Source organism: Mirounga leonina, unplaced genomic scaffold (assembly GCF_011800145.1).
Source record: "Mirounga leonina isolate KUSES-001 unplaced genomic scaffold, KU_Mleo_1.0 Mir_114, whole genome shotgun sequence".
In the NCBI taxonomy this organism is placed as follows: Eukaryota; Metazoa; Chordata; class Mammalia; order Carnivora; family Phocidae; genus Mirounga; species Mirounga leonina.
The window spans coordinates 3587381-3602409 of record NW_023270265.1 but is presented as its reverse complement, the minus strand read 5'-3'; the positions used below and the strand labels follow the sequence as shown (position 1 = coordinate 3602409).

The 15029-nt window shown below is 45.9% G+C and overlaps 1 protein-coding gene across 3 annotated transcripts in view; it reads right to left on the bottom strand.

Moving 5' to 3' along the window:
- Window positions 1-15029, bottom strand: part of LRMDA (leucine rich melanocyte differentiation associated) — a 1063938-nt gene that overhangs the window by 1025580 nt on the left and 23329 nt on the right. The gene's annotated exons all lie outside the window — the stretch shown is intronic.

The window sequence follows — 15029 nt, the reverse complement described above, 5'->3', positions numbered from 1 at the left end:
ACAACCAACCAACTTAACCATAAGGCGACAGTCTTGAAACAGAAGCCCAATAGGTAGGAACAAGACTTGAATGACTCCACTTTAAATTCAGATCCCTGGTTACTCCCAAAAGGCTCAGCATCCCACCTTCAGTTCCGATGGGCCAGATTCAAGAATCTCCAGCTAAGCTGTCAGAACATTCTTATGTTTGCAAATTGTGAAAGTTCAAGCAAGAGTCAACCATGTGGCGGAGGGGGGGGCGGGTGTGGATTGGGTACCGAGGGCGGCTCTTAGAATGTTGTGGTCTTGGACCACTTAAGAAAAACATAATCAAAAATCACTTTCAACACCCACGCCTTCTTTCAGAAGAAGAAAAACATTAAAAAGCACTGCCTATTGGAAAAGAAAGTTGTATAAATCATTTTATTTCATGCTCCATCATTTACTCAGCACAGGCTTCAGTGACACCTCCTGATTAGGTTTAATTTTAAGCCAGCAAGCACACCACATACCCTATTGTCAGAGAAAGTTCCATTTCTCTCCAAGCCTGATGGGCGACTATTGTAATGTAAAACCCTGGGATTTAAATAACACAAGCGGATTCTATTATGAGAAGAAAGGTTTATATTTTGGAGTCTTTTTCCTTCAAAGGAGCCCAGATACCAAACCATGAATTACCTGAAACAATGGACTTCAATATCAGCACATCCCCCTTTCTTTAGGAAAAAGACTACTTGCCTGAAGACCAGGACTCAGTGATCCAATTATCTCTCAGAAACAGTCCCAGGCTCTCAAAATTAACACTGGGTAGGAAAACCAGAGAAGGGTAGAGACCTGGCTTACCCTTGAGTGGCCCCTGATTGCTCCACCGTGACATCCTCACCCAGGCTCCAGGGTCCACCCCTTCCCCCGAGGCCTTGGCTCCCACAGACTGAACCGATTACCCAACACCCATGTTAATCTCTAGGGAGAGAGAGGGCTCAAGGCTCACAAGAGGATCATCTCCCCAGCAAACACAGGGAGGAAGCAATTAAGGCCAGAGGGAGAACACCTAAGAGTTACAGTCTCCTAGACCTTCAGACACTCTCAGATCTTCAACCAAGAGCTGCCCACATTACCTTCCCATGAGGTCCTGTTCAAAGGACCCCACTGACAACATGGGACTCTTCCTGATGTCCCCAAACAATATTTATAGTCCCTCAAGAGACATTTTGAATAGAACTACGTGCCAGGTGCTGTGCTAGAGATAAAAGAACTAGTTTCCATCCTGAATGAGCATGTCTGGTGGGCAAATAGCTCCACGAAGGAATACTTGTCCTGCAGTGTGATACACACTCCCAAGTGTTAAGGCAGGACAGAAGATAAGGAACAATTTCCTGGTGCAGGTCCTGAGCATTGTGCCTCAAGACATGTTTACCAAGTGAACTGAGTACTGCATCACACACACCCATACACATACAAGAGTCTTACAATCCAACCGATCAGTCTACCCCTCAAGAAACGGGACACAACACAAAATGAAACAGTATCACCATGAAGGGCTCAGGTTATGTCCGACACTGAGTACCCTCCAGAAAGTTCTAAAACAAGCTGCCCTTGTGCCTCAGTCACCTGAGAGAGGGGCCATCGTACCAAGTCTGTCCTGTACCCAAACAAGGCTGGCTTAAACAGCAAAAGCACTCACTGCCACACTCCCTCTTTGTGAGGCCTCATCCTGCCCCCAGTTGTTCCTGCTTGGATTATGGGAATCCTTGATTTCAAAGGAATTCCAGGTAATGAATCTTCTAACCATCCAGAAGGAATGGCAGGGCAGTGGAAGGAACAGCACATGCAACCACACATTCTAAATTCTATTGCATGGAACCCAAAGGCAAAGAGACGTCTCCAATGAGGTCCCCAGACCTACTGAATCTGAAACTCAGTGGGGTAGAGTTCCATCATTTGCATTTCTAACAAACTCCAAAGTGATGCTGATGGTCTTGGATCACAGGTTGAGAACCACTGTTCTAGGGGAAAATTTCCTTGGTCACAGGTGGGACGATCATGATGACATGATCACAACAGCCATCTGCTAACACTGACCAAACACTTACCAGAAGCCAGAAACTGCACCCAACAACTTACAAGCATCATCTCATTTAATCCTCCCAACCAGCATTCCACAGATGAGGAATCTGAGCCCCAAAATGTTAAACAGCTTAGCCAATGTCACAGCAGCCAGCAGTAGGGCTGAGATTTGAACCCAGCCCCTCTGCAGGGTCCTAACAATTACACTGCCCAACGCGGCCCACTGAACCACTGCCTGGAGATTCCAATGTCAGACTGGCGTGAATGGCTCTGAGACACCCTGACCCCAGGAAAGCATTCCCCTTTGAACCTCAGCATTACCCAAGCCAGTTTGAGTAACACTTGTATCTCTTTGCAGAAAGCCCATCTGTAGGATTCCTTCAGCTCTCCTGCACTTCCTCCTTACAGACCCTGCAGGCTGACTCCCTAACTCGATCACAGAATGCTAGGCTGGCCCCAGCAGAAAAGCTCCAGGTTGGGTCCCCCTTTGGGGCACACTTCTGAGCTGGCTCCTACTTGGAGACACATCCCTGGTTTCCCTGACCTTGCTATACACCCCTGGGCTCACTCCCACTTCAGCAGGCACCCATAGTTAGGCCCCTTGTGGTATACACCTCTCATTGGGCCCCTACTTTGGTTTACATCCAGTCTCCTATCTCTAGCCAAGAATGAAGCAACAGCAAGAGGAAAGACCTCCATAGCTTCCAAAGCTTCCAAAACAGATTGTTGGGTCCATCAGGGAGGGAAGACAGGGTACAAACCCTAGAACTGCTGCACAGACCAAACCCCATGCTGGGTAACCCTGACCTGACACACAGAGCCAAGGGGGACCAACATGCCCCTGAGCCCTGAACTCCCAAGCTCAGACCCTGCCGCTCTCAGATCTGGCCACACCCACACTCCCACCCGCTGTTAGGATCTCAGCAAGAGAGGGGAACTGGGACAGAGACAAGGAACAGATGTGGGGCTGTGCTCTTGCTCAGGGCAGAAAGCAGCTTCAAGATGTTTTTCGCTCCTCTCCACCTCTTGTCAATTCCCAACCCCTGCCAAACTGCAGAGATCACTGTTTGAAATTAGAAGCGCACGCCACATGCACAGCTGACTAAATTTTTCCCTCCTGATTCAGCAGTGCACGGGAGGAATTTTCACCCCCACAAAGGAAACTGTCCAACAATTCAACTCAACAAGCATTTCGTGAGCACCTACCGTGTGTCTTGCACTGCACACTGACACCGAGCGGAAGTTCAACAGTCCCTGCCATTTGGGAGTTCTGCCGCTTACGTGGTCCTCCTTTTCTCCTGCCCTGCCTGGTGTAACTTTAACCCTGCCTCACTGGGAAGTGGGGATAATAAATCTCACCTCCAACGGTTGTTAGGAAGATTAAATAGGACAAGAGTAAAAGAGTGGTGGGAAGACGAACATGAGAACCCCTTGCCTCTTACCCAGTTTTGAGGACATAGGAGTTCATGAGAGGGTATATAATTTGGTGTCAAGTTGAAAAGGGTAGGGTTTCAGGGAGTCTGGGGCAAGGAGAAATCAACTTTGGTAAAGGGACTGCCTGGAGGCTATATATCTTGAACTGAGGTCTCAAGGCTGGACAGAGCTGGGTACAAAAGTTTTGAGGGAGGAGGTGGCCGAGAGCACTCTGGGTCAAGAGAATGGATCCTGGAATAAGGTGGCCAAGATGATGGGAGAGAAAGGACCAGCCTGGCAAGATGGCTTTGGCTCCCCCTTGAGAAAGAGGGGGAAGTCAGGGATCTCTGTAAAGGCCCAGCAAGGAAATCTGGCTTCAGTGAGAAGCCAGAGGGTCAAGGACAAGACAAACTTTGCTTCCATGAATCTTCGCTGACAGAGAGCCGCAAGTTCCCCAAACAACCTGGAGACCCCCACAAGGCTCCATCTGTGCTGGCCCAATGGCTCCTTTGGGGGAAGGGGGGGGAGGGGCAGTCTCAGTACTCTCCTCTCAATTTCCAACATCAAAGAAATTAGAAATAAACATTCAATATTTCAGGGACTGGTTTACATTAGAGTAAATCAGCATGGGGAGAAAAATCATGTAGTCATTTAAAAAGATTATCATGAATACTATAGAAACACACAAAAATGCTTCTGACATGTTAAGTGAAAAACAGCAGAACCCAAAGCATTATGAGCACCACTGCCAAGAGCATGGTGCCGTTGAGGGAGCACAGGCCCAGAAAGAACCAAGTTCTAATGCTGACTGCAACTTAGGAGCTGTGAGACCATAGGTGGGTTCTACCCTCATTCCCTTGAACATAAGGACTTTACTGGGTTGCTAAGGGCTTCCAATTGCCTGGCACAGTGCAAAGCTCAACTCCCCCACTCCCACAGTGTATGCAGAGTGAGCCATAGCTCTTTGGATGAAATTAGGTTTCTCAAAAGAAAAAAAAAAAAAAACCATGTTTTGTTTTGTTTTGTTAAAAAAACAAAGGGTGAGCTTCTTGAAGGCAGGGGTTAGGTCTTGCTTACTGCTGTGTCCCCAGACTTCAATAAGAGCAGGATGAAGGTGAAGGTGGTTTATTACCACCACCACCATATACAGATATTAAAAAGGCAGTTAGGAAATGCCTGTCTCTAGCAAAAACCAAGTACTTGACCATGATCAGGCCATTTCTCCTCCACGAAGTGAACTTTACTGAAGACAGAGAGCCCAGGAGCAAGCATATCTGGAGGCTTACAAACCAACCAGCCTATGCAGAAGATCAGCAGCATCTTTGCACCATAGATATGTGTTGGGTCAGGACTGGTGACTGAAGAGGGAAGGCCCAAAGCTTCAAAGATCTCCCAGGACTAGACTGAATCCTTCTGGAGTATGGAAAATCAAGGCAGGGCCTGGCCCTAGCTGGCCAGCACTAAGGCCAGAAGACCTCCTACCCATCACCAGGCAGTGACTAGCCCCTCCCCTGGGGAAAGAGTCCCCAGCATCAGGTTCTCTGCGCACATGACTTCAAATGGACAATCAGTAGGGCTGCTCAGACTGAGGGCCCTAAAGTATGGCCCACCCCACAGAGAGGCTACCTCTGAGCCACAAAAGCCATTCCAGCACAGGGAAGGAAGAGCACCATCCACACTACAACTGGCCTAACCAACCAACCAACACACACAGCCATCTCCAAAGGACACCCTGAAATCCCACTTTCTAATGGCTGAAACTCCTTCAAAAGCATTTCTGCCCTACTTTAGGTTTTGATCTTCCCTGAAATGGCAAATACATACAAGACAGAAGCCATTTTGTCAACTCAATGTGACTATGAAAGGGTCCCTGATCTGGTAGTCAGACTTCTTGATGGTGGCAAAGAGAAAGCCGGAAGGTACTGGGAGAATATATCATTAAAGGGGAGAAGTGCAGTGAAGAATCAGGAATATGGGGCCAGTAAAGACAAGCTTTCTGGACTCCACCATGTTGTTGGGATCCAGGGTTGGTACCCTGCAGGTGATGAGTCACAGCACCCAACACACAACCAAGACAAGCGAACTCCCTAGAGACCAACACCAGGCTCTGGACCTTGTCTGAGGCTCAAAGTGCCGTTATCATGAAAGGTAACCCCCCACATCAGGCTCCAGGTTCTTCCTCTGAACAGGCTGGTGACAAGCCCCACCCTTCCCCAACAGTGCAGTGTTGCCCTGCCACCCCAAGAAGAGCAAAAACTCACTGCTCTCCTCATCCCATCACCCACCACTTGAACACACAGGGGTGGCCCACCCCCCAATACACACACACACACACACACGCAGCCAGTTCATTGCCTGCACACCCACCTTCACCAACAGGAACCTAAAAGCAAGATGCAATCCAAGTCAGCCAAGAGGCTGAAGGGGAGGGAGATGGGGGTCACAGGGCAGCAGGCTCTAGGCTCAGGCCCTCTGCACCCCTTTATAGCAAGGCCCTAGAGGCTGCCAAGGCCTATTGGTTGGGTTGGGGATGGGAAGCAGTTAAGGCAAATAACTGAAGGCATTTCAACTGACAGCGCTCCCCTGGTGACTCGCTGTTTCTTTATTGCAACATGCTCTCTATAAAAGCCATTTTCCTCTCACAGGATCTGCTTGGGCAACATGTGATGTCATCATAAATCATCTTTTTTTTTTCCTTTAAAATGTCAGATTTCTTGGAGTTTCTAAAAAGCCAAGAGAGCCAGCACCATCTCCCAGTTTTGGCAGAGAAACCCATTTTCTTTCCCAAGACGTCTGTCTTCACTTTTTCCCCTTGCTCTCCCATAGGAGTCCTGCAGAGATAAAGCCTTGCAGAGTACAGAGAGTCACAGAAATCATTTGTGAAAAAAGCGTTCCTTTCTACCCTTTCCAAATGCAGGCTCTTTCCCTTGCTCCCTTTTTTCTTCTCATTCTATTTTGGTGCACTTCCAGAGGAAGTGAATGTATAGCGAGCACTTTTAAACAAGGTCTAATACAATCCATACCTCCCAGACACGGATGCCATTAATCAGAACGAAGGCTTTGTGTGAGAGAGGCCACAGGCTGGATGGGCGCCATGGACCAATAATGCAGACAGACCCCCCTACCACCCCACCCCTTGTTGGGGCTTGGCATTCATCCTTCCTTACCCTACCCCCTCCCAAGCCTTGTGCCCAACATTCCCCCAACGACCTTCTGCAAAAACCTTCTACCATGGGAGAAAAGTTTCCTTTCATTCCAAGTTCATTGGACCAAAAAGAAATAATCATCATCACTTTAACTGCAGAACCTCAAAAACAAAAAGAACATCCAACCCAACTCTAAGCCACAGAACTCATAGGGCCATGGCAGAGGTTAGTCTATTACTGGCTGAGTTGTGTGTCTCATCACACTGGGTGTCACTTGAGCAAATCTACCTTCTGGAAGACTTCCTCCAAAAAGAGCTCTGTAGATAGAGACTATAGCTGCCTACCACCTACATGCAATGGTCATACTGTAATCAAGATGGTGCTGGATTCCTAAAGGTCCTTCTTTTACATTCTTCGGCCATAGCCAACAGTCCGTCTTACCCCCCTACCCACACTAGAATCCAAACAACTGAAGACAACCAGAGCAAAAGAAATCACTGGGGGGTGGTACACACACCTATGTGAAGTCCTTTGGGGCTATTATGAATGTCCCTAAGCACCCTTCCACCCCTCCCTAAAAGCAAATCCTCATGCCTAGTCTAAAATGCCTGATATTCTACCATTAGTGCTTGATTAATTAGAATTAATCCCTGGAAACATCCAGATACTCTTTGGGGATTCTTACCGCTATCAGTTATTTGTACATAAGTATGAGTAACTGTCAGTGCCTTAGTAAGGGAAAAAGAGGAGAATGGAGGTACCATACAGCAGTAAGGCATCAGAGCAAGTGAAGAGCTTGCTACCTTGATAGGTGGCATAGGGCCACTGGTCCCCACAATTTATCCATATACAAGTGTAAGGTCCTCCAGAAACCCATCACATATACGTGATGGATTGGCCAGACCCTTTGTTTCCCCTCTCCTCTTTGATCCCAGTTCCTTATCATAATTAAGACAAAAGGTAGGGGAAATTTAGGAGGGAAGAGGAAGGAAAAACAAGATGCACAGAAGGCAGAGGTCTTTGCTTTTTTCCCTGATGTAGCTCAAGCACTTAAGAAAGGTCCAGACACAAACAATATGTTTGCTGAGTAAACCAGAGGTTACTAGGATGTCAAATGCTGCCCTGGTCGAGAAATGCCAAGTGGGGAAGTCACCCACCAGGGTGAGCTGAGCTGTACCTCCAATGGTTTTGCCCTTCCCTACCATCACTCACACTGTCCTGTCAGCCAAGAGTCTCTCCTCAGCCTCCCAAGGGGCTCATCCTGCTCATTTTTTCGGATTCAGCTCAGACTTGCTACCACTCAGGAAAGCTTCCTCACCACCCCCAGGATGGGTCAACTGCCACTCTTCCACATCCTCAGTACCCTGTGCCTTCCTCAGGATCTTATCACTTCACTGGGTTGTAGTCACCAATCTCTACATCCGTCTCCTCCACAGGGAGGTTAGTCCTCTTGGTATCTTTAATGCCTACCCTTCCTATCCTGCAGATAGCAAGCACTCGGTAACTGCTGAACAAACTAAGCCACTGAAAGAAAAAAACGCCACTAATTAAACCTAATTGTTTAACTTTGGGTTGGTTTTTTTGCTTTACTTTCTATTTCAGAGGTTTTTCCAGAGAGATTTATGCCAGGTTTCCCAAATGCTGGGGGGAAAAAAGAGAGAGAAAGCGTGCATGCCCAGGGAGAGGGAATGGTTTAGAATGGGAGAGATCCATGTCAAATATGAGAAAATTAATTCAAGGGTGTTCCCTTACTGTGATGAAGGAACTTTCTGGAATCGGTGTGCAAGGCTAGGCCACACCACCTGAGATGGAAGATACTGGAAAGGGGATAGGGCACCACCTCACTTAGCCAAGGCAGTCCAAGCCCCCTCATCTTCAAGAGGGAGAAACTTCAGACTATCAGTCCCTGATGCCTACACAGCTGGTGAGGGTAGTTTGGGGTGGCTTCAGTGGATGAAAAGGAGATTGTCAACAAAGACTTACTAATGACTGCAGAATAGCTGAGGGTCGAAGCACAACCACCAGCTTCCTCAGCACCATGAAAAAGCAGGGGGCTCTTATGCGTCTCCTACCCCCCCAACCCCCGCCGGCCCACCTGCCGGTCCCTGTCAATCTGGCACATGGTGGTGCGCTCCCTTGTGAGCTACAGAGTCTCTAAAATTGTCTAAATTGTGATCTTTATAAAATGACCCTTCAATTGCAGAGAGCAATTGATCTTATCACTCAAAGAAAAGGTCCCCTGGAAGCTTCGCCCACGGACCCAAACCAACCCCACACTCCCTGGAACTGCTGGTGCCTTCACAGCAGACTCTGAGCAAACTGGAGGTGGGAGGGGGTTATATACGGATATTTCCCCGTACAAAGCCAAATACACACGGCAACAGCCCTCCCAATCCTCCCCTGGCGATGGCCTTATTACTACCTCTTGCAATCTCACAGCCTCGCTTCTGGAAAGTTTCAAAGTCACCACCAACCAACCCTTTCCAATGCACAATGGCATTTAATAATTGCTTACGGTGCTCGCCTGGGAAGCCAGGCGAGCACCCACAATTCATTACACGTGTGACCTTTCGAGCCCTCAGCCCCCAAATGATTTTCACTCACTTTAATCTGACTCCGATTCAAAACAGATCTGCTGTCAGCGGCCTCAACTCTGTAGCCCCATGGATGGGCAGTGCCTACAGCTAATCTTTTAGTGCCTTAATCATAAAATGCAGCACTTCCCCAGCTGTTTTCACCCAAATAGCCAGAAAAGGGGTTGAGCGGGGTGTGAAAAATGAATTATGAACTCCAAAGTAGTATTTCATTAAGCAAGATCGGACGCTAAAACTTTAACTGTGCTCTCTGCAATTGAAAGGTCATTTTTTAAAAAAAAAAGAAAAAAAATCGAAACTTAGAAAATTTTGAAGACTCTACAGTTCACAGGGGGAGCTCACCACCATGTGCCAGATTGACAGGGGAGGGGAGGAGACAAGAAAGCAGTGGTCAGCAGAAAATGTTTTCTTAAACCACGGCCACTTTAGATGTTTGCAACTGATGCTGAGCACGTTCAACAGGTCCACAAATGCACCGCATTAGCCTAAATTTAGTGGGTGTTAATTGGAATCAGAGCTACAGTCGTTACCACCGACATGTTTCTAAATACTGCCCAGTAAATTTTTGTCTGTTTCAGATTCCCTCTGACAGCCCGCGGTGAAAACCCACGAGCAGGCACGTAAAATGGTCTTCTTATGTATGTAGTCCCCTAGTATGTGCACAAAAGGATGTCTGTGTGTGGATCTGGCCTATGTCTGTACACACAGACCTGTGTATGGATAAACACGAGATCGAGGTGCGTGCCTTGCCCATTTTTAGAAAGCAGACATGTGCAAGGACACACACGTATACTCTACTCCAGCAGCTCCCTTTTTACTAATGCACCTCCACAGAAAGCAAAATGGGCCTCTCTCAGTTTGACAAAAACATTCTAGTTTATAGTGAAAGGGGTTTATGGTGCAACGTATGTGCCTTTTTCAGATGGACTGTTTCCCTTCCTTTCTCTTCTGGCTTGCCTCACTCCCTTTCAGGTAAGCCTTGTTTCAATTTAAAAAACAAAATTAAAATTTCCTCCAGAACAGAGCATTTAAGGGTCCGCCAGGAAACAGTCTGCAATACATAGGATTTGAAAGGAAGGAGGAAAAGGGCTAGGGGAAGGAGAGAAAAGTCTGGGAGAAGAACCATCAGCTTGCTTGAGTTCCCTCAGAAAAATACCACTTTCACCGTCCTAATCACTCATTAGTTCATTTTTACTTTATGTGAAAAGAGGTGGCTTTGTGTCCTGAGTCATGATTCTAGCTGAAATAAGAAAAAGGTGAGTGTCTGGCCTTGAGGCTCCACATATTTTGCCCCTCCTTGATCCTCCGATGATAACATGAGGACTTCCCCAGATCCCAATAGTATTGTCACTTTGCCAGGGGTCTATTCCAATGGAAAACAAACACTATAGTCAGCTTCCACAGCAGTGAACCGGGAAGAACCTTGGAGGCAAATATGTTTACCAAAGACTAATGACACCAAAGGACTATCTTTTGGCCCCAGCAGTAGATCCTCATGCAGTTCCCCCCCACACACATATATCCCATTGATCTGATTATTCAAATAAGTATCAGCTAAGGAGTCCTAGTGCTCTCCCCCACGCCCCCACCCTCTCTCTCTCTCTCTCTCTCTCTCTCTCACCCACACACACCCACACGCACCCTTCCCATAGTTTGGGACCTGCCTATCCCTAAAACTACAGCTAACGTGTGTTCATATATCATACAAAGAGTGTACACTAGGCTTGTTATGTGCCTATCCCCAAAGGCAGCACCAAGTTACACAAGAACACAAGCTCTGCCAACACACATGTAAGATTCAGAACGTGCCCTTCCTCAACCACACAATGAGTGCACATGCACAGTGCATGCACATCACACAATGCCAACCCCTTCAGGGAAGGCAGGGTACCTCGGATTAGGAGACAAATCTGTCTCCCAGCCACTTAAAGCTGGAGGGGGGGGGGGGGCGGGAAGTCAAGGAGCCCAAGCCTCCTCTGAAGGGGCTAGAAACATTTGTACAGGGAAAAAAAAAAAAAAAAACTTTTTTTTTTTTTAAAGATTTTATTTGTTTATTTGACAGAGACAGCGAGAGCAGGAATACAAGCAGGGGGAGTGGGAGAGGGAGAAGCAGGCTTCCCGCTGAGCAGGGAGCCCGATGGTGGGACTCAATCCCAGGACTCTGGGATCATGACCTGAGCCGAAGGCAGATGCTTAACGACTGAGCCACCCAGGCGCCCAAAAAATAACTTTTTGATGTAGAAATCCATCTACCTCAGCACCCCCAAAGACTTCCTTCTTCTCCTAACCTCACTCTCTTACAGGAACCCATCAGAGGGTCTGTGGGAAGAGGACTTGAACTCCTTGACACCCAAGCTGGGTCTGCACAGCAGCAGATCAGCATTACCCGAGAATTCGTGAAAAATGCAGAGGCTCAGGCCCAAACCCAGACCTTCTAAATCAGACACTGCATTGTAACAAGACCCCCAGAAACATTCCTCAAGTTCATAAAATCCATCTATGAAAAACCCACAGTGAATATCCTCCTCAATGGGGAAAAGCTGAGAGCCTTTCCCTTAAGATCAGGAACACGTCAAGGATGCCCACTCTCACCACTATTGTTCAACATAGTACTAGAAGTCCTAGCAACAGCAATCAAACAACAAAAAGAAATAAAAGGGATTCAAATTGGCAAAGAAGAAGTCAAACTCTCTTTTTGCAGATGACATGATACTTTATGTGGAAAACCCAAAAGACTCCACCCCCAAATTACTAGAACTCATACAGCAATTCAGTAATGTGGCAGCATACAAAATCAATGCACAGCAATCAGTTGCTTTCTTATACACTAACAACGCAACTGTAGAAAGAGAAATTAGAGAAACAATTCCATTTACAATAGCACCAAAAACCATAAGATACCTCGGAATAAACCTAAACAAAAAAGGTAAAGGATCTATACTCTAGGAAATACAAAACACTCATGAAAGAAATTGAAGACGACACAAAAAGATGGAAAAATATTCCATGCTCATGGATCGGAAGAATAAACATTGTTAAAATGGATTAGGAGAAGGTATAGGAGCAATCTATACCTTCAATGCCTTCCCGATCAAAATTCCAGTGACATTTTTCAAAGTGCTGGAACAAACAATCCTAAAATTTGTATGGAATCAGAAAAGACCCCGAATCGCCAAGGAAATGTTGAAAAAGAAAAACAAAGCTGGGGGCATCACATTGCCCGATATCAAGCTATATTACAAAGCTGTGATCACCAAGACAGCATGGTACTGGCACAAAAACAGACATATAGACCAATGGACAGAATAGAGAACCCAAATATGGACCCTCAACTCTATGGTCAAATAATCTTTGACAAAGCAGGAAAAAACATGCAATGGAAAAAAGACAGTCTCTTCAATAAATGGTGCTGGGAAAATTGGACAGCCACATGCAGAAGAATGAAACTCGACCATTCTCTAACACCATTCACAAAGATAAACTCAAAGTGGATGAAAGACCTCAATGTGAGACAGGAATCCATCAAAATCCTAGAGGAGAACATAGGCAGTAACCTCTTTGACATCGGCCACAGCAACTTCTTTCAAGATACATCTCCAAAAGCTAGTGAAACAAAAGCAAAAATGAACTTTAGGGACTTCATCGAGATAAAAAGCTTCTGCACAGCAAAGGAAACAGTCAACAAAACAAAGAGGCAACCCACAGAATGGGAGAAGATATTTGCAAATGACACTACAGATAAAGGGCTGGTATCCAAGATCTATAAAGAACTTCTCAAACTCAACACCCAAAAAACAAGTCAAAAAGTGGGCAGAAGATATGAACAGACACTTCTCTGAAGACAACATACAAATGGCTAACAGACACATGAAAATATGTTCATCATCATTAGCCATCAGGGAAATCCAAATCAAAACCACAGTGAGATACCACCTTACACCACTTAGAATGGCAAAAATGGACAGGGAGAGAAACAACAAATGTTGGAGAGGTTGTGGAGAAAGGGGAACCCTCTTACACTGTTGGTGGGAATGCAAGTTGGTACAGCCACTTTGGAAAACAGTGTGGAGGGTCCTCAAAAATTTAAAAATAGAGCTACCCTGTGACCCAGCAATTGCACTACTGGGTATTTACCCCAAAGACACAGATGTAGTGAAAAGAAGGGCCATACGCACCCCAATGTTCATAGCAGCAATGTCCGCAATAGCCAAACTGTGGAAAGAGCCGAGATGCCCTTCAACAGATGAATGGATAAAGAAGATGTGGTCCATATATACAATGGAATGTTACTCAGCCATCAGAAAGGATGAATACCCAACTTTTACATCAACATGGATGGGACTGGAGGAGATTATGCTAAGTGAAATAAGTCAAGCAGAGAAAGTCAATTATCATATGGTTTCACTTATTTGTGGAACATAAGGAATAGCATGGAGGACATTAGGAGAAGGAAGGGAAAAATGGGGGGGGGGGAATTGGAGGGAGAGATGAACCATGAGAGACTATGGACTCTGAGAAACAAACAGGGTTTTAGAGTGGGAGGAGGGATTGTTTAGCCCGGTGATGGGTATTAAGGAGGGCACGTACTGCATGGAGCACTGGATGTTATATGAAAACAATGGATCGTGGATCACCACATCAAAAACCAATGATGTACTGTATGGTGACTAACATAACACAATAAAATTAAAAAAAAAAAAAAAGGCAAGACCCCCAGAGGATTTGCAGACATACTCAGGTTTGGGAAGCATACTTTAAGAATCTGCCCTCCCATACCCAGGACGTTCTCCAAAGAGATCACCCTGTCGTATCAGCCCTTTATGTCCAGGCTGCCCAGCTCATGCCGGAGCCAAAGAGGGAGCAAGGCATTCCTCCACTGTCAGACCTTCTGCCTCCTCACCCGAGACTCCCCTTCTCTTACCAGCAGTAACTGGAGTTAACAGCACAACCTCAGGTGTCCAGACTCGCCTGCATCTCTAAACCCACCAGGAGCTCGGTGATACTAACAGTTTTCTCCCCACTAATTGTCTCATCACTCCACAACTGCTGCTTTTTATTTCATTATGCTCCTCATCAGTCTCAGATAGGAATATAACCGAAAAAGAAATTGGAGGGGAACAATTTCAATATTTCAGAACACATGCAAATCAGCACCCAGAATCCTACCTGGAGTGTTTTTATTGAGACAATTCTGTGCTTGTCTGAGAGATGACCTTATAATAAATAAATTCATATCTTGCAAAGGTAGATTTTCTCCCCACCTTGTAAAGCTAATTATACCAGCACAACATAACATTTTCCTAAATGCCTGATAACCTCATCCTGTTACTCAGGAAATATTATTTTTAAATAGGTGTGATAGATACAAACTGAAACACTCGGATTTCAATTCCAGCCCCAATTCCCGGATCCCCTCTCTGAGTAATTTAAGGACTTCCTCCAGATAGTTTTTCATATTCTTTTAACTGACATTTTATCTTTATACAGTATCTCACAGAATGAGCACACACTAAGACAATGACAGCCAAGAAGGCCTGTCATTTCTCATTCCGACAAAGACAGATGTCTTACACTGGCTTATGCCAATAATAGATCCAACAAAAAACAAAAGAGACTACACCTGCCGCTGATGTAAAAGCACCAATTCACATTTGTGACACTCATTTGTCAATTAACAGATTTCTTCCATTGTTGACACACGAGACTTAAAAGATGTGGGCTCGAATGTGATGAATTAAAAAAGACAGATGAGTAAGCTATGAGCTGCAAAGTAATGCTATAATGTGCTTTAGATATGAATATCAACTGACACCCCTGACAGGCCATACAA